The following is a 6000-nucleotide window of genomic DNA, read 5'->3' on the forward strand; positions in this document are numbered from 1 at the left end:
ACAATGGTAAAGAGAATTAAAAAAAAATCAAAGATCTAGTCCAGGGGTCTCAAACTCGAATCACCAGGAGGGCCACATGAGGACTTGTATGTTGGCCCAAGGGCCGCATCACCCCCCACCCCCCGCTGCCCCCGCCCCCCCGCTCCACCCCCGCGCCTGCCCGCGGGGTGCAGCAGGGGGCTCAGGGCAGGGGTGCAGGAGGGAGTGCGGGGTGTGGCAGGGGGTTGGGGTACAGGCAGGGGGCTCAGGGCAGGGAGTGTGGGGTGCAGGAGCGGTTCGGGTTCCGGCCCAGCGCCGCTTACCTTGAGCAGCTCCAGGGTGGCAGTGGTGCGCACTGGGGCCAGGGTAGGCTCCCTGCCTGCCCTGGCCCCGTGCTGCTCTGCTCCGCAGCTGTTCTTGCCTGTGGGTACCTCCCCCGAAGCTCCCATTGGAAGCTCTTTCCCGTTCCTGGCCAATGGGGGCTGCGGGAAGTGGCGTGAGCCAAGGGACTTGCTGGCCACCCTTCCTGCAGCCCCCATTGGCCTGGAGCGGCAAACTGCTGCCACTGAGAGCCGCGATCGGCCGAACCTGCGGACACGGCAGGTAAACAAACCAGTCCGGCGCGCCAGGGGCTTTCCATGCACAAGCGGCGGACTGGCTTTGAGAACCACTGTTTTACAAGACTGGGAAAGAAATGGGAAATTGTTGCTGTATTGAAGTCAATGGCAAAACTCCCTTTACGTCAATCACTCACCATGATCTCAAGCACCACACCTAGGGTTTGGTTATGCTCCCTTAGCTTTCCAAGATAAGTCAGCCTGTGTTATGGCCGCAGCATCACTTTGTGTAAATCTGGGGGATGGGGTTGAGGCTGCCAATGGGTCACAGAAGTGGAATAATGATGCACCGCCTACCCTTAAATAACTCCAGAACTACGTAAGGCCCTGCTTCAAAGCCCACTGAAGTCAATGGGAGTCTTTCCATTGGGATTTGAATTGGGCTCTAAATGATTCAACCCAATGGATGATTTAGGTGCGTCTTGAAATCCAGCTGGGTATGCAACAGAGCGAAAAGAGACAGGTGAGAGATGCCATCACTTGTGCCAGTGGTTTGCTGAAATGGCATTGTTGAGGACTGTAAGAGCTGGTAAGTGGAAGGAAATGCTATAGATGGGTAAACAGAAGCATTAGGACATGAACTGACTTCTCTGATCACTGACCCAGCTTGAAATTTTTTGCTTGGTTACCAAGTTGACTGGAGCTTTATAAAGATTGGAGAGAGCTAGGTAATGTTAGATGACTTTAGATCAGAGAATGTTTGCAGTGTTCTTGTAGCCATATAGATCCAATAAAAGAGATCATCTCACCCACCTTGTCTCTGCCAAGATCAGAGAAGATGATCAGACAGATGGAACACTTTAGATCAGAGACTATGTCAATAGTTATAGATAATGTTATATCCCTTTAGCTGAGAGTAGATAGATAAGGAATCCTGATTCTCAAGACTGTGTTGTAATTAGACCAGTTGAAAGTTTTCAGATAAATAAAGTTTGTCAGAAAATACTGATTACATGGTGTCATAAATATAAAGAGAAGGGTAACCATCTTTCTGTATACAGAACTATAAAATCCCTCCTGGCCAGAGGAAAAACCCTTTCACCTGTAAAGGGTTAAGAAGCTAAGATAACCTTGCTGGCACCTGACCAAAATGACCAATGAGGAGACAAGTTACTTTCAAAGCTGGAGTGGGGGACAAAGGGTCTGTCTGTCTGTGTGATGCTTTTGCCAGGACCAGGTCAGGAATGCTCTTCAGAACTTCTGTTAAGTTAGTAAGTAATCTAGCTGGAAATGCGTTAGATTTTCTTTTGTTTAATGGCTGGTAAAATAGCTGTGCTGAATGGAATGTATATTCCTGTTTGTGTGTCTTTTTGTAATTTAAGGTTTTGCCGAGAGGGATTCTCTATGTTTTGAATCTGATTACCCTGTAAGGTATTTACCATCTGATTTTACAGAGGTGATTCTTTTACTTTTTCTTTCATTAAAATTCTTCTTTTAAGATCCTGATTGCTTTTTCATTGTTCTTAAGATCCAAGGGTTTGGGCCTGGGTTCACCTATGCAAATTGGTGAGGATTTTTATCAAGTCTTCCCCAGGAAAGGGGGTGTAGGGCTTGGGGAGATATTTTGGGGGGATGACATCTCCAAGTGGGCTTTTTCCCTGTTCTTTGTTTAACACGCTTGGAGGTGGCAGCATAGGGTTCAAGGACAAGGCAAAGTTTGTGCCTTGATGAAGTTTTTAACCTAAGCTGGTAAGAATAAGCTTAGGGGGTCTTTCATGCAGGTCCCCACATCTGTATCCTAGAGTTCAGAGTGGGGAAGGAACCTTGACACATGGAATTGAAATGTTTTGCAGTAGCAAATCCATTCCATCAAAACTGATCAGCCTGTCTGCCCGGGTGGTTCCCTGCCAGCCTGGGCACCCTGTCTCACTGGGTAGAGGTTTCCAGGGGCTGCCCACTTCCTGGGGATCTAGTTGACTGGGGAGTCCAGCACCCAGGAAAGCAGCTTCCTGAAGAGTTGGACAGCTGGGAGTAAGATGAAAAATTCTATTACAGTTATCCTATATTGGGATTTTCTTCCAGGGGGGCGGGGAAGAGTGTTTGACATTGCATCCTGATTCGGGATTCATTATTTTCCAAACATCAAAATTTTCCGAGGGAGGAAAGTTTCATTGGTCCGCTGGCTCTAACTGCAACCCCTAGCCTACATTCCCTCACAGGGTCACAGGTCTGATGTTTAACCATTGACACGAAAAAGGCTTCCCACGTGCTGAAACTCAGTAGTAATGTTTTACACACTTGCGTGCATTTCAGGGTGGTGTAAATGGTTACTCAAGGAGGCAATGAAAAATCAGATGCCAAGATGCTGAAACATGATCTGCCTGGCCCAATGGCTTTAAGAAAGTGCTTCATAATCACCCACAGCATGACACGAAATGCTTGTGACCTTTAGTCACAACTAAGCAAAACCTCGGGATTCTAATCATGTTTATCTGTCCAGTCTATTTCTCAAAGTCACTTTACAGCGCCAGTTGGAAATCTTAAAAAATAATGGACATGTCAAAATGAATGTAATGAATTAATGTTATGCATACAAAATTGTGCCAAATTACGCTTCAAAATTAATTTTACGAACAGGGTTCTGCCAAGCTGCTTGGAAGCCTAACTGGGAAATTATAACGTAAGTAACACAGTGTTTGTGGGTGCTCATGGCTGAAAGGCAGATGGTATTCAAGCCGTCGTATTTGTCCAGTGATTTTGCTGGAGTTAAGCCAGTGTAAAACTGGAGTAAGGGTGTGGTGAATCAGGCTCCATGATGCTCATTGCATCCTGCTGGGGACTGTTCTCTACAACTACAAGGGGTAAGAAAACTAAATTAGATTGTAAGCTCTTTGAGGCAGGGATTGTCTTTTAAATCTCATTTGTACAGAGCCTAGTACAGTGAGGTTCTGGTCCAGAACTCAGGCTCCTAGCTGTTACCACAGTCCAAATAAATAAATAAATAAATAAATAGCTTGGTTAACACAACACAAACCAGCACTCGTAATACACCTTTTGTAAGAGGCTAGTCTTGTGGTTCAGGGACCGGACTGGGACTCAGGCGATCTGGGTTTAATTATGAAATCTGACACAAGCTTCCTGTGTGATCTTGGGCAAGTCACTTAGGGCTTGTCTACACTGCCCCACAGAACTCCTCCATGTGGCTGCTGCAGGTGCAAATGGAAAGGTTTCTGCATCACATAGATATAGTCCTGTTTCAGAGGACTGCATTAATACGAACTAGGAACTTTGTAGTTCACATCCGCAGTACACACAGTGTAACGGGAGTTACAGTGTAGCACTTTGGTTTGTACACCCCTAGTCCAAACTGTGGGGCAATGTAGATAGGCTCTTAATCTCTCTATGCCTCAATGCGAGCTCTTAAATGGGTTCTTTTCTCCCACCCTTGATCTGTTTCAGCCATTATGGGTCTAAGTGTGACATTGTCACAGTCCTAAGTGAGGGACTGGGTAGCGGGGTTATGCCAGGAGCAGATAGGGAGAAGATTATGACAAGAGCGGAGCCAATAATTAATTTTTTGGTTCAGGGGCCAAATTGAGTAATATAGATATAATATATTTGCTTTAAGTTGACCCAAAATGAATTTTTTGTTTTGTTTTTTCCTCTCTAAAACAAACAAACAACACGCAAACACCATCCAAATGAACACGCAAAATGAACAAAACATTTCATTCAACCCAAAACTCTCCCCCCCCTAGGTTTTTATTATGTTTAGTTTTCAGGTGTTTAACTTTATTTAATAAATCTAGCTAAATTTCTAGACAAAACCTTTCAAGATGAAATGCTGAATTGTTTCACTTGGAAAATGTCAAAATGAAATGTTTTGACTTTTTCCTCATTTTTCGGTCTCTCTTTTTCCTCCCTGGGTGGAAACTATTTGCTGAATTTGATCCCAAACTTTTTTTTGGGAGGGGTGAATAAAGTCTTCATCCAAAAAAAGTTGCCCCCAGAAAGGACACCCTCCCTTGCTCCAGCAGAGAAGAGAATCTGCATTAGCCTTATATGTGGCATCTCATTTATGCCAGCTCTAGCTGCACCCACTTCCTGCCCCTAAGGACCCACTCCTCACCCACCTGCGTAGTGGGGCTGGGGAGACCAGCAACACCACAGGGGGTATTTTTCCCCCTCACCTCTGCACTGCTACCAACAAGATAGGTAGCCCACGAAGGGGAACAAGGGGATGTTTACACCCCTGTGGTGCTCTGCATAGGCTTGTAGCCAGGGTCATGATTATGTCCTTAGACTGTAAGCTCTTCAAGGCAGGGACAGTGTCTTACTAGGTGTTTCTATGAAACTTAACACAATGGATCCTGATCTCATCTGGAGTCTCTAAGGCCCAGATCCTGAAAGGTATTTAGGTGCTTCACTTCAACTGATTTCAGTGGGAGTGAGGTACCTAAATACCAGTCAGGATCTGGACCTATGTATAATGCCAATAATAAACAAAGGCCTGGAAAAATCTACAGATCCCTTGATGAAAGGCACTAAAGAAGCACAAAGTGCTGTTATAATAACCAAGAAGAACAAAGAAACAACACTAACCCTCTCAGTCAAACCAACAGAAGGAGGCGGCGATATAAGCAGAGAGGGATACAATTTTGAATAGATCCTTACACTTGGACAAACCTGTTTTAATGCCAGAAGTGTAGGATGCTCGTGGGTGTCTGATTATCGTCTGTGAAAGATAGAAGAATTGACATCCTGATGAGTTTCTGAAAATGTGGCTGAAATTAAAAGGATCACTGAAAGTGAGTGATGATTTGTGGGGTATTTTTTCTTTATTTCCCTCCCAAAACATTCACTGGGATGTGGAATATGAATAATTAAGAGATTAAGTTCAGTCTATGTTTATGATCTGTTGGGGGGGGACCCCCAAACCAACAACCCCCCCTCCCCAACCCCACAAACACACTTCTTCTTTAATGGCTTCTAAATAAATTCAGTATCAGCTTAAACTATTAGAGGAAGTTAAATCAAAATAATTAGGATATTAAAATACTTTGTGCATTTCCAATCACTGGTTTATTGCAGGTCTGGAGCTTTTCCAAGGAACAATAATAGCATGAATACATTAGAATGTTTCTTTCCTTTTAATATGAAAACTATTTGCTCATGAACAAATGATTGATAAGTTGCATTAAATCACAAACCACATCCATTTGCAGACATGCCCTGGGAGGGCATAATTTTATATTCATAGAACATTTAATATATATATATATATATATATATATATATATATATATATATATATATATATATATATATATATCCTAACTATATTAAAAATACAACAGCAATTATGTCTATTAGAAAAATAGCTTACCTTGATAATTCCTTATTTGGTGTAATTGCTAAATTTCCAGGGTGGCAGGGAGAGGTATTATTCTGGGGAGATTATTTC

This window comes from Lepidochelys olivacea (genome assembly GCF_965140295.1).
Source record: "Lepidochelys olivacea isolate rLepOli2 genome assembly, chromosome: 7".
Lineage (NCBI taxonomy): Eukaryota > Metazoa > Chordata > Testudines > Cheloniidae > Lepidochelys > Lepidochelys olivacea.